We start from the raw sequence: 25059 nt of genomic DNA, 5'->3' as shown, positions 1-25059 counted from the left end.
GGATGATAAGGAAAGAACGTCGTTATTGAAGGGCAGGCTTTCTTTAAAAACACGGTCCTCAGGGTGGGTTGGCTCCCTTCTGGAGTAAATAGTGTCACATGTTTACATGTCACTTCCCCTTCTGGTCTTCCTGGTCTTTGTAACTAGCAAGCCTAGCCTTCTAGTTGCTCAGGCTAAAAAACATGGAGTTAACCTTGATCCCTTTCTATATCCCAGGCCCAACATCGAATTGTCTTTCATTCTCATTGACTCTATCATAGAAATGTGCCAAGACCCACAGCTATTTCTCATCATCATCTCCTTTGCTACTTCCCTGGTCCAGACTGTGTTCTCTCTGAGCCACATGGTTACTTGATAGCCCAGCCCTTGGGTTTGGCCCTTGTTCTCCTATAGACTATTCTCAACACGAAGACCTTCCTTCTCCTTCAGCATGAACATCGAGCCCTGACTATGTCCCCTGGGGCTCACCATCAGGGATTCTCTCCTGGCAGCACATTGAATGCCTTGGGGAGTTTTAATAGACATGCTGATGCCTGGGTTCTAACCCCAACCAGACAACTTTGAAGCCCTGGGAATGATTCCTGGGCATTACTAGTACATCTTTTAAAAGCTCCATGCTCTCAGTTTTGGGGGCTTCAACAGTGAGTGAGACCAACTCATCCCTGGATGGACTTGATTGCTGGGTTTGTCTTGGTAGTAACCAATGAGGCTGCTCAGTCAGGAGCCATAGACTAGTTTTGGGGGCTTCCACAGTGCGTGAGACCAAGTTTCAACTCTCAAGCCTTTGATAACTGGCAAGGAAGACCAGGGCCCCACCCAGGTCATTGTAAAACTCTTTGTCAAGTGCTACACCAGCTGGATGAACACATTGGAGAGGATACTCAGGGAAAACCAGGAAATCACACATAGTAGAGGGAAGTCAAAGAAATAGCATCCTGCTGGGCTCTGAAGGTTGAAAGATTTTCCCTGAGAGAGCAGGAGAAAAAGTGTACCCCAAACAACCTCATTTATCATGGCTAGGGGATGCTAGGAGGAAACAAGTTGATGTGACTAAGAGCTGAGGCCTTTGAATCAAGCAAACCTGGGTTCAATTACTTAGGAAAATTATTTTACCCCTTAGAGCAGGGGTGGGGAACCTCTGGCCCACGGGCCACATAAGACCTGTGAAATCATTTGGTCTGGCCCTGTCATGCCATTAGGGGTGAGTCAATTAAATGTTTGGCCCGATATAGCAAGCTAATTTTTAAGCCGATGATTTTGCATGGCCCTCAAATGATGTTATAAATGTCCAAATGGCCCTTGGCAGAAAAATAGGTGCCCCACCCCTGCTTTAGAGCCTCAATTTTCCTATCTGTGAAATGGAGATAATAATAGTACCTATCTCACAGGGATGTGAGAACTGTCAACTGTATTGGCACATTATGAGTATTCAGTGTTACCAAAGTTTAGTAGGTATTTATTTCAAAGAAAATTGGAAGGAATACCTTAAGTGGTTCATGGCTTGCATAGGGTGCTGTGGTCTTCAGACCAGCAGCATCAGCATAACCTTGCAGTTAGTTGATCAGAATTGCAATGCTTTGGCCCTGTCTCAGAACCACAGAACCTGAACCTGCATTCTAACTAGGTCCCCAGGTGATTCCGTGTGCACAGTGCATTTGAGGAGCACTTTTGTAAAGCACAAAAAAGATGAATAAGAAACAGCTCATGCCCTTATGGAGCTTAGAGGTCCCTGAAACAGCTTTAGTGTTTACAGAAATAATTATAATGTGATAAGTGACATGAGACAGCCACGCCAAATGCTAAAATGCCACAGATTGTTTCGAGCTAAAATGGAAAAGAGTATAAAGTTTCTTTTCTGACTGATAAATTCTGAAAGTTCTTAAAGTCGCAGTGAGCCCTTTTCCTGCTCTGCCATCCTGCGAATGCTGTACGCTGCAGAGCTTAACGTGTATGGAAGTGGAGAGCTACATTTGGCCATGCGTGTTAGGGACAATTGACCTGCGTGTTTAAGATGAATCATTGCCTGAAAGAAAAGGAAGTATCACAAGGTAACAAAAAATGACCCAAGAATGTTTTTTTCTATGAAATTAACTACCCAAAGAAAGATCAGGGTTCAGATACAGCCTGTGAATGAAAATATTACCGTGACCTTAATTTTTGATCCTCATGCTTTTGAAAAGGAAACTACTCTTTACATTCAAAAGCAATGATGAAAACCAAAAGCGGCCTGCAGTGTTTCTCCTGTTGACATGGTGAACAAAATATTGATTTGTTCATTTTCTCCTCCTTATGGTACTGATTTTACCTCGTCTTGTTTGCCACTGCAAGTGACCAGAAGTAGAGCAGTTTAGTCCAAGGACACGCTTAAACTCCTGTAATCACTGCAGTGTACTTAGTTTTGGAAGCATTGGCCTCAGAACGAACTTAAATGATTATTAAAATAGAGAAAGAGACTGTTATTGTTTAGTATATCTGAGGCAGAGTGGTATGTGTGGGATTTAAGAGAAACTACACCTACTATCCTTCTACACTTAACACCCCCCCCCCCCCGCAAAAAAACAAAACAAAACAAAAACACAAAAAACCTTCCGAAGGAGATACAGAATAAAAGTTAAGACGATCAGATAATTTTCACGAGATGCAATAATGCAGTCCCTTCTCCTGATGAAACGGAAAATTGTCAGGTTTATTCAGAAGCAGGTAGCTTTGAATTTGAAGGCTGTTTCAGTAATTTTAAAAATATCATTGCATTTTACTTGAATTTACTGCACAAGTATTTGCTTTTATATTTTTATTTATTTATTTTCTAAATGAGCAGGTACATTTTTCAAGTTTGGCGATATTTCACTTCAACTTGTGGTAAAACCGCAAGACCTAGTATAATCTAGGCAAAAACAATAAGTTGAATTAAGCCTTTAACTTCCTGTCACTGGGTATAATTATTTTTTCTTTTTATTGAATTTATGAGGGCAACCGTGGTTAACAAAAGTATACAGGTTTCAGGTACACAATTCCACAATACATCATCTGTGCACTGTCTCCATCACCATTTATCCCCCTTTACCCTCCTTCACCTCCTTCCACTCCCACAATCCCTTACCCCGACAGTCACCACACGGTTGTCCATGTCCATGCGTTTCCTTTCTTTTTTTTAATCTTTTCTGCTCAATTCCAGATATTTGATGACTGTGAGTAAATTCAGTGGGGTTTTGTTCTGGATACAAAGATGTTGTACATAGAGAAAGTGATTTTTAGTGTCACATTGGGCCAATGTGACTCTGACATAGCAGGAGTGACCCTGTTCACGTTTAATTTTACTTAATGTTGTCTTGTTATTAGTAATCTTTAAGATCGGTTATTGTCTTATTTCATATTGTAATTTCGTCTGGCAGTGGCTTTAGTGTTTACGTTTAAAACTTACTTCAAATTGAAACTTCCTACCTACATTCTTCAAGTAATGGTATTTGAATAAAATGACCTAAAATAACATGTTTGCCTTGCCAATAATATTCTTAGGATCTCTTAAAAGTTGTTTCAGACAAGGGAAGATGGAAGGAAGTATAAATTGAATAACAGATAATGAGAAGAATTTATATTATTTTCTTGGCTTCTTATGCACATGAGGTCAATGCTTCACTTTCTTTTTAGGAATTAGCCATTCTCAGTTCCTCTTCACCACTTACCTATTTCTGATTTTGCCCCAAACAATAAAATATGCTGGCTTGTTTTGGTACCTGGAACAAAGGGTCTAATTAGAAGATAGATATGTTCAGAACACATGTGGTCCATTTGTCTCCAAAATGGATGTATAGTTTGGATTTTTCAGCCCCTTTAAACTGTTCAGATGTTTAAAAATTCTATTAGAAGGGTTAGTTAAGAGTTGTATAGTGTAAGGGTCATGTTCTTGTAATCCATGTTCGTCTCGGCAAGCCATTTATTTCTAGTTGTATTTCCTTTTGTAGAGCGTGAACTTTTTTTTTTTGAAATCTCAGATCTTCATAGCTGAAATTCAGGGGAGAGCTGATGTTAGGGGGTGATTTGAATGAGTAAGCCTTGAAGAAATATTCAGGTGAACATAGGTCTTTCCCCTAAATGACCTATTTTCCATAATTTCACTATTATGATTTGGGATACTTCACGTCATCAATTAAAGCAATTAAAAGTTGAGGGACATTTCCCCCCACATTTCTCATGTGATGATGGCCTGTTAAAATTTATATTGCTGTGTGGCATCTATAAATGAATTCTTAAATTGATTTTTATTTGAGCTCATTTAAGTTTGATTTATTATTTATTGGACTTACTTCAACAGGAAACATCTCTTGTTTATTTTTGAATAGTACATGGAGGGCTTATATGATTACTAATAGTTGTGTTTAGGGCAATAAACTTATTTCTTAAGCAAATTTATTTGCTATAAGTTTCATGTGCTAACTAAAATGTTATTATTTTTATTTTACAAGTCAGAACCTGGATATAATTGGCCAGCAAATATAATGCTGTCATTTAGCTAATTTGCTGTAAAAACTGTTTTTCAGTAAATATTAGTTTGAGCCATATGAAATTGCTATTTGACCATTTTTTTTACCTACATATATGGCATTTGCATTTGGTTCAGCCTAACACTAAAAGCCAATGCATGGAATGTTATTATAATTAAAACAATAACAAATCAAACCATGGAATGGGTAACACCTCACACTTGGGGTGCAAATTTTTGTGCTAAAGAAAACAAACACTAGAAGAAAAACATTTCTGAGGAACTTGCTATTTTTATTATCATTGCATAAATGTGAAAAAGCTAATTAAAACTATTAATAACCAGAAAGTTGAAGGTAAAGTTGGATACACAGCAAAAGTTGGATACACAGCAAAAAATACATATGAGTTCCTCTGAAATAACTTTGTGCTTCCTAATGAACATCAAACTAACCAAACTTCCTGATTTTAATTAGTGAGGAACAACTTCTTGGTTATTTTAATCTACTTTGGGTACTTATTTCCTTTTTTTTTATTGTTACAGGATTAGATGAAATAATTACCTCAGTTTGTCCCTTTGTAAAAGAGGAGGTTTTGTTATAAGCTTTCTAAGGTGCCTTTCACCAGTAGGCTGTGTTACAAATAGGAGAAAAAAATCTAACATGGTTTAAAGAATATTTACTTAAGCAGTAATTATGACTGGAAAACATTAGAGTGGAAATGAGGTATGTTTTAGAGGCCTCTTTGCTTTAGCTCATTTGTGCGGGGGGCGGGGGAAGTTCATTAAAATAAAAAGAAATTATAAACATTTAAACCATGGCTATTTTTCTCTTGGCACTTTAGTTCCTGTGGAAATTGGAAAGAAAACTACAAAGCAACTTCTGTGTGCTACCATGCGTGCTCAGCCACCTTCAAGGGGCTCTCGCAAGGTGGCGTAGCCTGTAGCCATTCCTTTGTTAAGTGCCTGTTATGTGTCGGGTTCTAGGACCTGGACCTTAGCATTGGAGATCCAGACACTTGTTTGATTAGCATATTTGGACTTCTTTGCATTAACTGAACTCAAAAGATATTAATGCATAGACCAAACTGTAAATGCATTGCTTTACAGTAAGAGTTATTTGTTTCAAATGATTTAGAACAGACATGTGAACCTACTCAGTGCTGTCTCACTGGAAATTACAGCGAAAATTAAATTATAACTAGAAGGCCGCTCGGTGAGTAGGTCTTAAGAGGGAATGGGATGCATTGCATGATTCCTCTGATATTCGGATGTCTTCCATTCCACAATCATGACGTAACTTCCAGAGGGACCAGCTTGCTCAAAATTATGAAGCAGAGTATGCCTCCTATAGATAGTGATTGGATGTAGATTATGTCTTTTGAAGACATCCCTTTTTTTCCTCAATTTCACATTACATTTCCCTCCTTGATCCAGTATCCTATATAATAAAAGGCTAATATGCAAATCGACCAAACAGCAGAATGACCAGTCACTATGACACGCACTGACTATCAGGAGGCAGATGCTCAATGCAGGAGCTGCCCCCTGGTGGTCAGTATGCTTCCACAGGGGGAGTGCCTCTCAGCCAGAAGCTGGGCTTACAGCTGGCGAGCACAGCAGCGGTGGTGGGAGCCTCTCCCGCCTCCACAGCAGTGCTAAGGATGTCCAACTGACGGCTTAGGACCGCTCCCTGCGCGAGGGTGCAGGCCAGGCTGAGGGGACCCCCTACCCCAGTGCACGAATTTCATGCACCGGGCCTCTAGTTTAAATAAGTTTGTTAATCCAACTTTCTAGCTTAATGACTGGTCCCAAAAAGGTGCTCAAGAAAGGCTTAATCAATGGACACTACCATTAAGCAAGCACCAACATTCTTATCTTCTAAGACACTTTGTGTACAGTGTATTGGTTCATTCCAAGGGGTGTGCATGTGTGTGTGTGCGTGTGTGTGTGTGTGTGTGTGTGTGTGTGTGTGTGTGTATGTGTAATGGGAAGTACATGATGCCTACCTCCCAAGCCTTGATGCTTTGGGAAAATAAACATTTTCTGATTATATTGTTTTGCAAAAGTTCTAGATATGATTGGGAATTTTTTTTTTAATTTGCTTGCCAATAAAGATTTAGGTGGTAAAGACTCTTTCTAGAGATGAAGTTTCAAACCTCAATGAAACAGAGTATTCCTAATTCTCCCCAGTTCGGTGGCTGAGTATTTGTGTGGGTGTATAATCTACTTTTGAGACACTTGGAGGTCATACTCAGATAACTAGTCATTTGCCAGAAACCTGAAATTTGTTCTTGGCTTTAATCTAGTCTTCACTAAATTGATGTTTCCCCCCTCCTAAAATGGCGATTGCATTATTAAAATTAGTGAATATATGAGATACTTCGCCTGTAAATATAATAGGTAATTTTAATATTTTCCTATAATCCCTCTAAGTATGAGTCTGCAATGTCAACTGATGGGTTGAAAAGATGTTTTCAGAAAAATCTAAGAGAAACCATGAACTTCTGTTTTCTATTTTATATTTCTATACCTGAAAAAAAAAAACAATACCCCAAAATACGATTTCCCTTTCTTTTTCTCCCCCTTTTCTAAAAATAATTCACTCTTGGTTTGTTACTCTATAATACATGCCAAAAGTCAGCCCAGAGTGAATTTTTATAGCCAACTTAGAACCCCAAAATAGAAACTGCTGACAGTTCCTTAAATACAGTAACACTGGCAGGTGCCTTGGTAATAAATTCACAAGCTTCGAATTCACAGAACAATAAAGCTATGCAAATTGGAGCATGCAGGAAGAAAAATCGGAAACAAGTGGCAGAGCCGTACGTTTAGCACTGTGGCTTCCTGGTTTTACTAACGGAAGGCAAATCACCCCGAGGAGAATCAGGGAAATGTAAGATCACGCAGGGAGATGCAGACATAATAAATGAACACAGTTCATAATAAATGAGCACGGTTCAGGCTGACCAATTAACAACCGATATTCCCTATTACCACAACCATAAACGGAGATGAGAAACTGATCACAGGGTTCTGCATTTCAGATGTATGTAACAAAAGGCAAGTGGAAAATAAAGAGAGACCTAACCCGAAGGAAGTTATCAGACTTGCTTTGTTTTAATTGTTCTTTCAGCATCATTCCCATTTGTCATTAGGTAGGTTAGTTGTTTAGTTTTAGTCAATCAAACATGTAATACATTTTTAATTCCATTTATTGTAAATGCCCCTGCTTAATCATCTTTTACTTTTAAACTCTGATATTATTGGCATAATGGAAAGTTGTTCAGTCAACTTATTTTTAGGAAATACAAGGTTTCATTAAAACTTAAAATAGCTCTCATAATCATTGACAGTAATGGAAGTGAGTAATACAGTGTTACATTTGGTTAGGTGTGTGGTAAAATGTAACATTTTGAACCTATTTGCTTGCAGGATGTAACAGAAATGTTTAACTTTTCTTCTTTTGGTTTCTATAAAAAGCAATATGGCTGTTGGGTGCATAAGAAAAATGTATTGGAATAATGAATATTTTTAAATAGAATAAATTAATCATCCCTCTTGAGGCCAAGACATAGTGGGCTAGTATAAATTTGTTGGAGACAGGAATTGTGACTGCCCCTTTTCATGCTATATTGCATTACCTAGCACGGTGTCTGGCTCATGATACATTATTGTTGTTTTAATATTTACATTTTATTGGATATATTTTAGAAGTGATATTACAGTTCTTGGTTTTTTTTTTCTTTTGTTGAGAGTATTATAGATGTCCCCCATTTTTCTCCCATTGCCCCCGTCCACCCGGATCCCTCCCCGCCCCAGGCCTTCACCACCCTATTACCTGTGTCCATGGACTATGCATATATGCATATAAATTCTTTGGTTAATCTCTTCCCGCCCATCCACCCCGCGCCCCATCCCTGTGAGATTCCTCACTCTGTTCCATGTCTCTGGTTCTATTTTATTCCTCACTTTATTTTGTTCATTAGATTCCACATATAAGGGAGATAATGTGATTTTGTATTTCTCTGATTGGCTGATTTCACTTAGCATAATAATCTCCAGGACCCTCCATGCTGTCTCAAAGTGTAATAGATCCTTCTCCCCCTCCACCCTCCCCTTAATATTACCTGAAATAAAGAAAACTATCATTTGAAAACATATGTTCACAACAATTGAGGTCAAAGGCACAGTGGGGCCCATCTGTGCACAGCCTCTCGGGAAAGGCAGGTCTGGAGAAACATCTAGAGTTAGATGTTAGGACACCGAGGTCCCAGAGTCAGGGCCGCAACACACAAACTAGACTTGGTCAGGCTCAGGCTCCCTACCGGGACCACATTTGCCAGCATTCAACAGTTTGTCTAAAAAAGGTGCCTTTTTTTAAATTTTTTTTTTTTTTTTGGTTCTAATTAAATTTCTAAGAGAAGAAGATACTAATTTTTTTTCTGAATGTTTCCTCACTTAACAGTTTCAAATGAACAACCAAACTATTCCGGTGAAGACAAGGTTGAACAGTAAATATAATGTGCTGTGACCAGAATTCCCCTACAAGACTTCCTCATCCCACCTCAAAGACGATTTTTTTTTCAGAAGTCTGCAATGTATAGCTGTGCATGTGTGTGTGTGTGTGTGTGTGTGATTTTTCTAAAAATCCCCTTCCTAGTCACTTAAACTTGATTGTTGCTTCTCTTCTAGCATATAATCTTCCTAATCAAATTAATGAAGAATACTTTAAATTTTAGTGAGTGCATTTCCTAATTAAACCAGGATTAAAAAAGGGGGCACATTGGAAGAGGACTATGGCGGCAGAATTCAAAACAATTGCTCTGCCGCTGGCTAGTCTGCACTAGATGTGAGACTGTAAGTAAATCGTCAAGCCTCTGTTGATTTCAATGAATGCCTCTGTAAAATAGTTTTTAAAAATTCAAGATGGTGATTAAGTGTTTGAAAAACACCACTTCTCATTTTGACCTGGCTTTTTGTGTTGAAGCTAAAGGAAGTTCCCTCTTTTCACGTACAATAGACATGAGCTAATAGTTTTGTTAGGGCCAGAGGGAACAACATGCACCTTCTAACAATGAGAAAATAGAGACCTGGTTTCATTTCATAAGTGGAGGACACTTTGACAAAACATCCATTGTGAGAAGATAAACTTCCACGACCATCCTGACTCAAAGCATTTACTGTAGAGTATGAAGTCTATTTATCGTGCCATATTTAGTTGCTTATGTTGTGAGATATTAACTTACGTGCCCAAAGATACTATGTATAATATGTATGTATACCATATTCTCCAAGTAAAATGTAATAAAACCAGATATTACTAACAAAAAGCTATAATACAAAGTAAATATCTTCTTGGAAGAAATAAACCATTAAAAACTAATGGGTAAGAGGCAACTAAAACTTCAAGTATGAGTCATTTAGAAAGTAAATGGGGGAAACACCTGAAATGCAGCAGATTATCATCACAAACAAATATGTACTGTTAAATAATTTCACAAAGTAAAACACAAAATACTTTAGGAATTAAAAAAAAAAGTAACTTATACCTAACAATATAAGGGGAATTGAATGAGATAAAATGAATGAATGAAACAGTAAAAAGCGAAGTGTATATATCCAAGAGCTGATTCTTAAAAGTAATAATGTAAAATCCTTTGTATATATAACTAAGAAAAAATGTAATACATGCTTATTTAAAAATTAATCAAGAAGTCAAAATGAAATATAAATTTCAATTTAAAAAAGAAAGTGGAAACTGATTCTCTGTGAAACCATGTAGCAGGAAATAATTTAGTGGCTGACCATAATTTTGGAGTAAAAAAACTGCAATATCTGAAATGGAAGAAATTCAAAAAAACATTATTTATGAATAACTCATCAAAATGTTTCACTCATAAGCTTTTCATATCTTTAAGAAGTAAATTCTTGTTTATATGAATAGAAATTGATAAAAAGTATTCTAGTTAAAATTTTTCAAGATCACACAAATCAGAATCTAAAACCTAACTGAAAATATCACAAAAATATATCTATAGAACAATCCCTTTTAGGAATATATACACAAAAAAGTCTTAGTAAAATATAGCAAATTAAATCTAATCATATCTTGAAAGAATAATTCACCTCAAACAGCGATGGCCTAGTGTCAGGAATTCATTAATAATTAATTATAGACATACAACAAAATAAAAATTTTACTAGATATGGATAAAAAGCATGTAAAAGTTAACACTTCTTCCTGGCAGAAAATATTAATAAACTAGAAATAAAATAATCCTAATTATGTAAGAAAATGTATCTCCATCAACCAGAATCATAGAGTGACATACCAAAGGCATTCTTGCAAAAAAAATCTGGCTATTTTAATATTGAATGGCATATTAAAGATGATTGGTGATGGTTACTTTTTCCAAATATCAAATAGTTTTCCCAGTGTATTAATTAAAACATACATGTATTTTCATTATTTCCAAAAGCTTCATGAAAATAACAATAAAAGTTAAAAAGTTGAAACCTATAGAACAGAGAGAATAGAAGAGGTAATTGTGGAGGAAGGATGGCATGCGTTTTTTGGAAGATGGGAAGAAGGTATGGGAGTGGTGACTAATGGAGGAAACTCAAGTTCAATGTCTACAGGGAGCCTGGCATTGAGAAAGGAGATATTTTATTCCCCAAGACTCTAAAGCAGTGGTTCTCAACCTTTCTAATGCTGCGACCCTTTAATACAGTTCCTCATATTGTGGTGACCCCCAACCATAAAATTATTTTCGTTGCTACTTCATAACTGTAAATTTTGCTACTGTTAATGAATCGTAATGTAAATATATGTGTTTTCCGATGGTCTTAGGCTCTACAGCAGCAGTTCTCAACCTGTGGGTCACGACACAGATATTTACATTACGATTCATAACAGTAGCAAAATTACAGTTATGAAGTAGCAACAAAAATAATTTTATGGTTGGGAGTCACCACAACATGAGGAACTGTATTAAAGGGTCGCGGCATTAGAAAGGTTGAGAACCACTGCTCTAAAGGAACCAGGGATTATAGGTGAAGATGAGACGAAGAGCTGCATAGAATGGTCAGTTGAAAGTTTTCTTAAGTAGTAGTTAGATCCCCAGCTCACTCCATCTCTTTCTTACACGACCATCCTCTGCTGTTAGGAGACTATCCTTCTTGCCCAGCTTACTTGGGGAAGTTGATTATTTGAAGAAATTCATCTCTAGGATTTTGAGGCTTTGGGACACCAGGGATATGGGAAGCTGGGGGTGAGGAATGAGATTGATAAACAGGGGTTTAAAGTCTACATACTGAATGTGAGTAGGGCCCACTTACTTTCCACCTGCTGGCCTGAAAGCCTGATCTTTCAGAAGAACTTTGAAAGAGCAATAAAATCTCTCAAGCAGGAAAAGGAAACAACAGCAGTAAAAACAAACAAACAAAAAACAACTCAGAAGAACTATATTTAATGTAGGGAACAGAAGAAACTTTGAAACAATTTTCAAAAGTCTCAGAGAGATAAGAAATCACACCTGTCAGAATGGCTCTCATCAATAAATCAAAAACAGCAAGTGTTGGGCAGGATGTGGAGAAAAGGGAACCCTCCTGTGCTGCCGGTGGGAATGCAGACTGGTGCAGCCACGGTGGGAAGCAGAATGCAGTTACCTCAAAAAATTAAACATGGAACTGCTTATGACCCAGTGATCCCACTTCTGGGGATGTGTTAGAAGAACCCCAAAACCCTACTTGGAAAGAATATATGCACCCCTATGTTCATTGCAGTATTATTTACAATAGCCAAGATCTGGAAGCAGCCTAAGTGTGCATCAGTAGATGAGTGGATAGGTGTGGTACATTTACACAATAGAATACTACTCGGCTGTGAAAAAGAAGGAAATCTTACCTTTTTCGACAACATGGATGGACCTGTCACCCCAGTAAATTCAACAAAATTTTTTAAAAAGAAGTGCCCTACATTCAGTGACACAAGAAGTGGGTCTTAAGTTTCTTCTATCATAAATTCTCTTCTCTGCCTTAGACTCGTCACTCTTCTCTCATACTTTCTTTTACTCTGTTTCCTTAGACTCTCGATTTCTTAGTCCTACACAGTATTTGTGCCATGAGCAATCCTACATTCCTGACTTGTGGCTTCTTCAACTGGGAGGACTGAGACTGAGAGATCCCACCTCCTGATTCCTCCTGGATTGAGGAATCCAGGAGGAACATGTCCTCATGTACATGTTCAAGGTTAAACCAGGCCCATGATGGCCTTCGTTTTTCTTTAAAAAAAAAAGTGTGTATATATATATATATATATATATATATATATATATATATTATTGATTTCAGAGAAGAAGGGAGAGGGAGAGAGAGATAAAAACATCAATGATGAGAGAATCCTTGATCTGCTGTCTCCTGCATGCCCCACACTGGGGGTCAAGCCCACAACTCAGGCATGTGCCCTGACCGGAAATCAAACCATGACCTCCTGGTTCATAGATTGACACTCAACCACTGAACCATGCCAGCCGGGTGATGGTCTTAATATAGATGGGTTTGCTGCTAACCCTCGTCCAACACAGAAGGCTATAGGCCTCTTTTCCATTGCCTTACCCTCTAAGATTTTACTGGAAACGGGAAGAGGAAAAGGTTTAATAATACATTTTTAATTTTAAAAATGTAAGAACATTAGAGAAGAGATTAATAGAGAAAGTAGACTTATTCTCATGTAAGTGGTGGGGATAAATGCTGAGCTGTTTATCTTTCTAAGAATGCTTAGAACATTGTCCTAGAAGGAAGTAAAAGAAAGACACAGGGCCATGCTGTAAGTAGGATGGTTCCACCTCACACTTTCCCTGTCTATCAGTAGACATGGATCATAATTTTATGTTCAGGAGGCTAATCCATATGTAAAGGGCAAGTGTAAGCAAGTCATGAATTAACGTAATTCCAAAAGTTTTTCAGCTGCACAAACATTTTATAGTTTGCAATTTTTTCACTTATTTTATTTTTCGTGATAGCATACTAATGCTGTCAATTATATAATCTGTATAATTATGTAAAGTTCACATAACGATTTAAAGTTTTTCCTTAGGAAAATCAGGAAATCACCCTTTCTAGTCAGATTGTCTGGGATCAGAATTTCACTCACCTGCTTGCTAGCTGTGGACCTTGAACGTGTATTTTTACCTCCTGAGCTTCAGTTTCCACACCTATAAAATGGAAATAATAACAGCACACAGCACAGGCTGTGTCAGGATCAAATAACTATTATTCTTATTCTCCTTCTTCTTATTATTAACAAACATTTTGGGCTAGCCTCATTTAAACTTCCCCAGGAGATATTGCCTAACTCTGATTATCTATTTGTTATATCTTAACCTCTCTTTTAACTCCACATGTTTTCACATTCAAACAATGATGCAAAGGCAGCCCATTTTAACATAAGCACTTTCCCCCCCTGACTGTGTAGTTAGAGCATTGTCCCAATACACCAAGGTTGAGTTCCATCCCTGGTCAGGGCACATACAAGAATCAACCAATGCATGAATCAATAAGTGGAACAACAAATCAATGTTTTTTTCTCTCTCCCTCTTCCCCCTTTCTTTCCCCTCTCTAAAATAAAAATTTTAAAAATAGGCAGTTTTTATTACAAATGTATGTTAATTCCCTCTCTTCATTTTTAAATGAATAAAACTGGTAGAAGTTTGGTTGCAATCCCAGCCATTGGGGAGAAAGTGCTGGTTTAATCTCATGTAATAGTTCTAAAAAGCTCCTCTTTAAGTTGAGGTGGATGTAGATGAAAATGTCACAGTTGTTGATGAGTGAAAGCTGAAATTTTATCATGTTAATTTTATGTTTCATAAGCCAGCAAATCTATTGCCACTATTTATTTCTCATCTTTTTTCTTTTGAGGAAGCCAACTGAACGCTAAGCTCTTGTGGATGTATTTCTTTTAAAAGTAGTGGTGCCATACCATGTACTGTCATTATTTTAAAACCGTGACATTCTGACAGTGTGTCAGAAAAAGTGGTGGCTGTATGAAATTTACATGCCTAAGTTTGTAACTAAAACTAATTTTGTCAGGGAATATTTTATAATTACCAAATTAAAGAGCTGTATAATTAAAGTAAAACGAGCTCTGCATGTGCCTGGAAACATAATCTCTTAATGCTTTTGTTAGTTTTTCCCAATGACATTAGTTTGGACTATATATAACTTATTTCAGAAATAGTGACAGAAGTGAAATCATTTTCCAGAGATTTGGAGAAATCCATGAACAACTTTACTGTGTTGAATTATTTTCGCATTCAATTCAGTGACTTTTAAAAGAGGAACAGCACACTGACCATCTTCAAATGCCCCTCCCTCCTCATACTTCTGTATTTTATTTATAGCGGAGGAAAACCTTTCTTCATGTCTTCCTGTCAGCTGTGCAAAGAGAGGCAGCTCTACTGAAATTGGGTAAAAGAATATCCAAAATACTTTTGAGCACTTTGGGTTGGTCTTTGTTAAATTAAGGTAACTGTTTTCCTAGCTACGTTGATAGGAAGCTAAAGAGCTACTTATTTTGATAACACTCCTCTGTAAAACTTGGAAAAGCCCTTTTATAAATGAGGAGAATTTATTTTTGCAGATTAACTTTGTGGAAGTGTAGTGAACATTATCTGTATTTGGGAATCGAATGTTATAATGATACGAATCTTTAGTTCCCTGACCTAGAGTTTTCCTTACATGCACACTTGCTCAGCCTTCAGCCGGTCTGGTCCTCTTATCACAGGGTAAGACCTGAGGAGTGTGGGTGTTCTGTAGTGGACTTCATTACTATTCGGCAGGAAGCTTTATGGCCACACTGGGTAGATTTCATTATTGTGGGTGCATTTGAAGGAGCCTGTTTAGAAAATAATTGGGTAAGTGCCACTGTATTTAAGAAAGAATGTGTATATTTTTGAAATCATCTCTCTTTCTGAAACTTGAAGGAGATGGAAAAATACCACCTATATTTGTGAATAAATTATAGAGCTGTGAATGATGGATAAATCAATCATATCTCTGGACTTCAGTTTTCTCACCAATAAAAAAGATATTGCTACTTTCTCTAAATAAACTCACAGTTTTTGAATTAGATCATAATGTAATCCATATGAAAATGCTTTGAAAAGTGTAAAAAACTATGCAAGTATAAGGGGTTATTATTTTTCGTTACTGTTTTGTTATCTAGAACTACAGTAGAGCTAAGTGACTTTATTTTATTCGGTTAAACAAGAAGGGAAATAGAAGATTATTGTATTTAAGGTAATTCAGATCTAAGAAATTAGAAATAGAATGTGGACAGGCCTGTGACTAGATAGGCAGTTTGCATATAATCATTTGAATATGCAAAGCAACTTACTATGTTGGCAAGTAGAAGTAGGTGGTAGAGTGCCACACTGTTCATAGAAAGATATAAACACATTAAAAGGGATGATGATGTTGTGATCATAATAACAATTAAAAAGAAAGAAGCTCCACTGAGGCAAAGATTTTTTATTTCCCTTAATGTTTTCTGAACCAAGAATTAGGCTCAGTTCCGAACCAAGAATAATGCAATAAATATTAGGCACTTAATAAATATTTGATGATATTATTGAATAAATAGCATTTAATGTAGATAGATTTAAAATTTGCACCTCTTTCCATGTAGCTCATCAATAATTTATTTAGAATTTTTCTGCTTCTCTTGAGATGATCATGTGCTTTCTGTCATTTATTCTATTAATATGGTATCTTTCATTAGTTGATTTTCAGATGGTAAATCAATCTTGCATTACTGGTATAAATACGAGGTATATAATACTTTTAATACATTGATGGATACTGTTTGAGGAATATTGGTCTGCCGTTTCCTTTCTTGTGATGTATCAGATTTCGTATCAGGGTAATGCTGGTCTTATGTAATGCTTTGGAAGGAGTCACTTGCCTTCAATTTTCTGGAAGGGTTTGCATAGAGTTGGCATCATTTTTTCCTAAACTATTTGCCACAATTCAACAGTAAACTCCACCTGTTCCTGGAGAATTCTTTGTGGGGACATTTTTAATCACAGAGGCAAACTCCTTAATAGATATAGTATTATTCACACTACCCATTTCTTCTTGATTTTGGTAGTTTATATTTTTCAATTTCACCTAAGGTTTCAGATGTATAGACATTAAGTTGTTGATAATATTCTGTTGTTACACTTTGAATACTGTAGAATCTGTAGTGATATCACATATTTTATTCCTGATGTTGGTTATCAGTGTTTTCTCTCTCTCTCTTTTTCTTTCATGATCAGTTTTATTAAAAGTTTACCAGTATTCCAGATCTTATTAAACAATCAACTTCTGATTTTAATGATTTTCTCTATTATCTTTCTATTTTCCATTTCATTGATTTCCATTCTAATCATTATTGCCTTTCTTCTGCTTGCTTTAGGTTTCATTTGCTCCTCTTTCTCTAGTTTCATAATATGGAAGTTGAGGTAATTGATTTGAGACCTTCCTTCTTTCCTAATGTATGTAATTAGTACTATACAATTTCCCTTAAATATTCATGCTGTCTTAGCTACATCCCATAGATTTTGATATATTGTTTTCATTTTCATTCTGTTTAGAATATATTTTTATTAAAGTGTATAATGTGATGATTTGATATACATTGTGAATGTGTGAATGGATTTCCCCCATTTCCTCAAAAAAGTTATTCCCATTTCAGTAAATGTATCTTTATATATGTATTTATATCCACCAAAGCAAATCATACTATTTTTTTTATCAAAAGTAGGAACAGATGATATTTATCACTAAAGTAATAGTCTCATATAATCTAGAAATAGTTCTGGGACACTTCATTTTTTTTCAATAACTGAACTCTTTCGCGTCCTGACCAAATTATATCTTTTTCTTTTTACTAGAATTCCTTCTGCTGTGAGCAATTTAATAGGAAAATTCTTATTGAGTAATTACGTGGGTGAAGAGAATGGTATATTTGACAGAAAAAATTCAGTTTCTTACAGAATTTTGTCATTAATATAATCTCCAAAATCAGGACATTTCAGATTATAAGTGAAAACTAGAAACGGTTTTTAAAAATTATTACTTTCCTTTGGCAAATTCATGATTAGTATCTTGTCTCCAGTAGGTGCAAATGACAATTAGTATATCATAGTAGAGGGATCATTTATTGATTTTCTACCAGGTGGTAGGGACTAGGTTAGGCACTTTACATTTATTGTTTTCCTAGTGTCCTGGTGCACGTATTCGTGCATATTGAAAAGAAATTAATTAGTCCTTCCGGTGCAGGAACTAATGCAGGCAGTCCCAGGTGGTAGCTAGTGGGTGGGACTGGGCGAGTTGGGCTGGACACACCCTGGAGCCAACCTCCTGTGGCCAGCTGCACCTGGGCTGGCGCTGTGGCTCAAAGGGCGTCTGCAGAGTGAGCTCGGTCCCTCCAGCAGGTGGGGTCCCTCGGCCTGGTCTGTGGGGAATCGGGCCAAAACCGGCTCTCCAACATCCCCCGAGGGGTCCGGAGTGCAAGAGGAATCGTGAGGAATTGGGCTCCCTCCTCTCTGGTTCCGGGGTGTGGCACCCGAGAACCACCACTGCCAAGTGACCGCAGCTCGGCGGCTCCTACATTGAGCGTCTGCCCCCTGGTGATCAGTGAGCATCATAACTACTGATGGTCGGACGGTTGCTTAGCCTTTTATATATATAGATGGACTCCTCCCAACAAGCCTATGAGATATTAGTATTCCCATCTGACAGATAAAGAAATTGAGGCTTAGGGGTTAAGGATATTGGCCATGTAGCAAAGAATTCTAACGTAGTCATCTGATTTTAAGCCAGATGGTGATACCGATTCTTTCAGGACATCTGTGTTTACATACGACCTCCAGAAGTAGTTCAAGTAGTATTAATACTAAAACAGCAAATCAGAGTAATCTATAATTCTGCTGGTCTCCAAAAAGCATTTTTTTTCTTCTTTGCATCCAAATTGCCATTATGAAGTTTTCAGGGAAGTTAAAATCTGCATATTCTGAGCCTTTGTTTTGGCAGGAGAAAAGAGGAGTTAAAAATGTGCCGTTTGTTCAAAGTGCAGATATGCTGTGGCACTTTGGCACTGTTCCAAGGGCACAGATTTAACTTGGGATTTTGGTGGCTGTTCCTAGGAATGTACTGTTTATCAAATTCAGTGTTAACTGCACAGTTGACGATTTTCTAGCAAAGCTCTTTCTCTTTTTAACTTAAAAAAAAAAATCATCCACTGCCTTCTGAGGGTTGATACGTAAAATACATGAGGAGGTACGGTCTTGGCCGAGCCAAGCCTTCTATTAAAAAGTCATCCGTAAGGTCATGCTGCAGAGAGGTTGGATAATCGGAATCTGGATAATTCGGCATCTCTGCTAAAGCCTCGTGGCCTCGCAGCTTAATGGAAATGAGAGAGGGTGGTGTTGCCTTCCTTAGGTAGTGAGGTAACCAGGCAGCAAACACCTGTCAGGTGGTCGTAGGTGCTCCTGAGAGGTTTGACAGGTAATATTTTAATCGGGCACCTTGGTCATTCTGTGACCTGAAAGGGTTATTACGTTTCCAAAGGCCAGAATTTCCTTCCTTCCCGCTGGTTTGTGTCCCTATGTTTACAGTGTCTTCACATTAAACACTCTGAATATGGAATACACTTCAGCCTATTGCTGAACAGTTTTTCCTGGCTTATTTCATCATTGCTTTCAAGAAACTCCCCTTCTTTTGTAGCTTCCACAGTTGTTAATCCACGTGGGTCATGTCATTCACACATGCAAATGCCTGATGAAGAAAGAGGTCACTGACATTTAGAATCATGATTCTCCTAGCTGACCGCACGTGGAATTCAAGAAATGGTTACTTTAATAAATTCTTGTTTAATAACACGTGATTCATGAACCTGAAACTGCTCTAAGAATTATCTTAATTTTTAAAAGTACACGATTGCCTTCTTGTAGGGCAGTCTATGCTCTTGAGTAGTCAACAGCAGATTTTTTTTAAAAAGGTGATTTTTCAAGGTACTAGTAGACTGATGGAGAAATTTCCTGTTAGTTTATTTTGCTCCCTAGAAAATATGTAAAAAAGGTGATTTTTTTTCACAAGGTGAATGATGAATAATTCAAATTTATTTTACCTAAAGAATCTGTTTATCATTCTTGTTTGATTGTATGATTGATTCTTTTCAGGTTGGTCATGGCTGTATCTCCATTCAGCTTTTTTCTTTATTTTACCTATATTTTGGGGATTTTACGCCCCCTGCTGGCCCTTGGCATGCATTAGAGTTGAATCTTCTCCAAGGACTCTCTAGTCTGATTCTCTAGTTCATTGTTCCTGTTTGTTTCTCTTCGAGCCTCATGTATAGTAATGTTTATGTTCCAAACATAGCAGCAACCCCAAAGTTTAAAGGAAGATATTTTTAGTTTTTAGTCATTAAATTTTCTCAAAATTTTCCTAGAAAGACTAGAGCAGACTGATGCTAATTTTAAAAGTATAGAAAAGACATTCTAAACCGTGTTTGAATGCTAGATGAAATTGGTTTAATTAAAAATCATTTCTTAAAGAAAAGCTATGTTCTTGTTCTTAATGAAGACAGTGTCTTTCTTCCTCTTAATATACAGTAATTGTGTTAGAAAATCTGTTTGCATTTTAAAATAATTCATATAACTTTTGCAACTTGACGTTGAAAATAAACGGCACTTGCTGGTTTCAAACTACATTTACTTTGACAATGCTTTAAAGCAAGTATCACCCAAAGCCGTTCAATCTTTTGACTATTTCTTTATGAGATAATTTGGATAATTTTAAATCTCAAAAAAATTGCCATATGCTATTTTTAGCTCCCGGAGTTTTGCTTTCGTTGGACAGCCCAACCTCCATTACACACCGTTTTCCCTCTTATTTATGTCAGACTCCACATGGGTATTTCCTGAGAGCTGTTTGTTTCAGGTTGAAGAGACGTGTGGCAGTTTTCAGATTGTTCTTTTGCTGTCATTAAGGGAAAACAAGTCATCTAACCAGGAAATAGTATTTTTTTTAGTAAAATACTCTCAGAATCTCCTTCTCCACCTGACCTCTGTAGATTGGTGCTGCTTTTTGATGGCTAGTGGTCCATGGGATGGAAAGACACTTTTATCTTGTGCATGTGTCATCACCAGTATGTGTAACCAGTAACAGGCATCATTAATAGTCACTGAAATCTCCGAAGTCGGAGAAGCTGGGAGCTTCCTATTGCTTGCAGGGAGCCAGAGGAGGAGAGTCAAGGTGGGTATCCGTGGCCCGAGGACAGCAGAATAGACAGTCTGCTACTTACTCCAGTTTGTTCCCTAGATCTAAACACTTCCCCCCGGATTTCCTAACTCATGGAGGTGGCGTGCTTCGGACGAGCCACTGGTGCAAAGACGATGCCTCTCGGTCAATTTCTTTACATCAGACCCTGGCTTGGGAGATTTTAAAAATTGCTCTTGCTCGTTCTGTGCACCACACCAAGGGCACAGTTTATAGCTCTTCTCTGCAGAACATGGAACTGTGTGAAAAATATAATTAGTCACCATTTCAATGCAACACCACCCAGTCCTCGTTACCAGCACAACAAGGTAGGCACCACTCGGCCGTTGCCAGAACATACAGCAGTGTGTGTTTTCAAAGCATATTAAAACTTTCCACATGGAACCTGTTTCCCCCTCTTAACAGAAAGCAGAGGGAACGGAACACTTCATCAGCCGCACGCTTCATTATGCTACCAAGAAATAAAACGTGAAGGAGCGTTTCCAGATACCTAGACCTTGGTCACAACCCCCTGCAGGGGGTTAGGAGGAGATGCTGTTTATAATGACGTCTGTGTAAAAAAGTCCAATCTTAGAAAATCCTTCCTTAGAGGTTGGCTGGGGTTTGCAGCCAGTAACGGGAAAACAACACCCAAAATAACAACTCCCGCATATATTGTTTTTAGTCCCTTTCGGTTAAAATCAACAAAGGGATCTTGGACAAAGTTGACACATTGCAACATTTTAAAAAAAAGATATTTTTATTGATTTCAGAGAGGAAGGGAGAGGGAGAGAGAGAGAGAAACATGATGATAGCGGATCATTGATCAGCTGCCTCCTGCATGTGCCCTGACTGGGAATTGAACCTTGACTTCCTGGTTCATAGGTTAATGCTCAACCACTGAGCCACGTCAGCAGAGCAACATTGTGCAACATTTTTAAAATCTGTATTTCAGGGCCCTGTGTCTTACAAAGTATTGGGTTTTAAAATAGATAGAGGGTTGAAAGGGCCATATATTCTTCCCCTTTTAAAAGAGAGAGGAGCTAGGTAGCCATTTTAGAGCTGAGAAGAGCATTGTGCAGTAACTATCCAGTGTTTCTCAAAATTCCCTAATCACAAAAATCTCCTGGATTACTTATTCAAAATATCAATTTCCGGGCTGCTCCACCAAAGAGTCAGGGTTCTGCAGTGGGGCACAAGCATCCCAATTGACTCTTGTAATAGGAAGACTTGGGAAACATTCATCTGGTTTAATGAGTTGTAGCGGCAATAGCTACAATTTGGATGTGAGATTTGGAGTACAAATTCATACATCCACTTGAGAAGCGTTTGTTGAACACTCACCATAGGTTGGGTTTGAGCACACGCACTAAGTGTGTGACTTTGGACATTTTTCTTTTTACTTTCTTTGAACCTCAGCTTCTCATTTTGAAAATAACTTTAGTATCTCACTCATAGGTTATTGGGAGCATTTAATTACATATACCCTAAGAAATCATTAATTTTTTACTGAGCAATACCAGTATTTTTTTCATCAGTTACACGATAGGGTTATAATTTAATTATCACAATTAGGTGTTTTCATTGTACACCAAGTTCTCCTTATGAAACCACAGATCTGTTGTTCTGAACCGGTGACTTTGGGAGATTTATTTAGACATCGAGGGCCCCTTAACATCTTTAGGATTCAAAGCCTGTCCTAATACCAACTTCCTCCCTCCACTTCTCTTCAGCCCTTTTAAAATTTGTGTTTCCTGCCTAAGTTCACATCAAACACATTTTTCAGCTGCTTACAACACTGTTAAAATGGCAGCTATTATTTATTAAGCACTTAAGATGTAAGACCCAGGAAGAATCTTAGGCGCTGTTTGTATTATTTAATCTTCATTGTACACTGCAGTGTAGGTTTTATGACCATTGGTACAGAGCCTGAGAAATGCAGTCACTAAGCCAGTCTTACAGCTGTGACGTTGAAGAATAGAAATTATTTTATTCTGGAGAGGGCAGTCTTCAAGCCCAAGTTCTGGCTACCATGTCACAAACCATCCCTGTAACTCGAGGACAGTCATTTCCCCCCAAGATGGAAAAATGCCCTCCTCACCTTGGTTTCTCAATGACTTCCTTCTCACTCACAGTAACATTCAGCCCCTCCCAAGGCCCAGGAAGCACTGCGTACCATGCCTTATGCATTCAGAGCTTTTGTACTTTCTATATCCCATGTCTAGAGCTTTCTTCTATCGTCCTCTGTTGGCCATAGATACACACACAGCTGTCCCCTCACTGGAGACATCTTACCCAACACCTTGTCGGAGATCTCCTGCACACATACACACAGGGATGTTTACTCGGTAGCAGTGTCCATAGCTAATATCTGCTATGGGTTTTACAGTTTATTTTGTTTTTATCCCCAGTAAATGTCAGTCCTCAAGAACAGTGGCTTCCCTACTGCCTAGCATGTAGCAGAGACTCAGTTAAAATGCAAATACTGAACACTGAATTGGGGGGGGGCATATTTGATATTCTTTATATTAGAAATATTACAATTTTCTGAGCAATTAAAAGCCTCATAGATTATGTCTTGGTAATTACCCTAATATTGTCTGTATTAGCTATACTTTTCATTAAAAAGTTCCTGGCTAAAAAATAGGTTGCTGAATTTCACTCTTTGTACCAACAGGAATGTCATTATGAAGAAAAGAAAATATATCTTTCTAGATAGATTATCTAGAATGAAAGGGCCTCTTAACAGATCCCTTTGCTCAAGTAATTGACTAGCTAGTCATATTAATACTCAGTACATTGGGGGGGGGGGCAATGGAGGGATAAGGACACATATGTAATACCTTAATCAATAAAAAGAAATACTCAGTAGATTTCCCTTGCTCTTTTCTTTAGAAGCCAGAGTATTAGAATGTACATGAGTATTAGGCATTGCCTGGGTATTAGGAGGTCTTCTACTGCTGAGGGAGAACTTCCTATGTGCCGCTCTCCTCATCATTCATTAGTAGTATTAGTACTAGTAGTAATAGCAGCAGCAGCCGCCGCAGCAATATATAAATGTGGTACACTAATTCCATAGGTTTTTCCACCTGTTATTATTTTATTTTTTACCCTAAAGTTTGCCCTATAGCAAGCATGTCAAACTTGCGGCCCACGGGCCACATGCCTCATTTATTTGGCCCGCGTTAGCCTTTGAGTTTGACATGCTTGCCTACGGTAAACTGGATTGATAGGTCCAGCATTAGTGCACCTGTATGTAATTTAATGATTTAAGTGTGTAGTTAGCCACCTTGCCTTTCCCCACCTAAGTTCTAGAAACATCATTCCATTGCCATCTCAAGTAATGTAATTGCTAAGTTTTAAAAATCAGTTTATTTGGGGGAGGCAGTATTGGAGTATTTGGGTTCCATGAAAAAAAAAATTAGGAAACTAATTGTGCCCCAGATTCGTTGGCATCCATGCAGGGCAGTATTTAGCAATGGCCAGCGGCAACGTGCCTCTGATCGACCTCTCCCACTAGCTGGTCAGTTCTGTACCTTTGTCAGTACCAGTATTTTAATTTCCTCTTTCAGCTATCTTTCTGTTTTTCTTTCCTTCTCACACTCCCTTTCCTCCTCACTCTCAGCCACTCTTGAAAATAATAATTTAGTGACGTCTCGGATGCAAATCACTTTGGAAGTGAGAAGGTGGATATTTACACATGTGTTCTGTGACAGGGTTTTCTCAGCGCGTCCCACCGGGGATGGTTAGTACATTCCACCGCTCTAAGGGAAAAAATCCAAGTTTCCCAGAAATAAAGGTCAAAGACATGGAACAACTTTTTTTTATTATTTGCTTTCAAAACAGAGGGGGTAAGATTTATGGAGGATATAAGCTTATGTCATAGCTGCGCAGGTGCTGCCGCGGAGCCCTGACCCCGGCTAATCCCCATAGCGACACTGGGCATTGGCCGCATTTGCTTTGTTGTGAGCGAGCCGCTTTCCCAGGGGTCTGCAAGTTCCTGAACCCAGCTGCTGGGTCGCTGGCCAGCCCGCGCTCGGTGCAAGTACATTGTTTTCAAGTGCCACCTGAAGTCCATGTTCTAATCCCTGTCTGACTTCAATGACTGCCCGTCTGTGGTGGTGCCTCTCTGATTGAATCTCAAGTCCCATATTCACTCTCTCCTTAAAGAATGAGTTTAATATTAACCTATAAATGCTAGTCTTTACATTTCCTACGTATGTGATTGTCTGAAAATCATCTCAATTATTTGTTTGTGAACAGTGAACAGTGGCTTG

The 25059-nt window shown here is 37.9% G+C and overlaps 1 protein-coding gene across 2 annotated transcripts in view; it reads left to right on the top strand.

Moving 5' to 3' along the window:
* The window catches only part of HDAC9 (histone deacetylase 9), a gene marked incomplete at its 3' end in the record, with an annotated part of 637805 nt that overhangs the window by 31492 nt on the left and 581254 nt on the right, over positions 1 to 25059 (top strand). The window contains exon 1 of one of the 2 annotated variants that reach the window (XM_079785596.1): positions 14906 to 14947. The exons of the other annotated variant lie outside the window; for it this stretch is intronic. Of the gene's footprint in view, positions 1 to 14905; positions 14948 to 25059 lie in introns of those variants that run through there. 2 annotated transcript variants of the gene reach the window in all.

The sequence above is a fragment of the Cnephaeus nilssonii genome (genome assembly GCF_951640355.1).
Source record: "Cnephaeus nilssonii genome assembly, chromosome: 12".
Classification (NCBI taxonomy): Eukaryota; Metazoa; Chordata; class Mammalia; order Chiroptera; family Vespertilionidae; genus Cnephaeus; species Cnephaeus nilssonii.
Note: the sequence above shows the minus strand (reverse complement) of the source record. Positions and strands in the feature narration are given on the sequence as shown.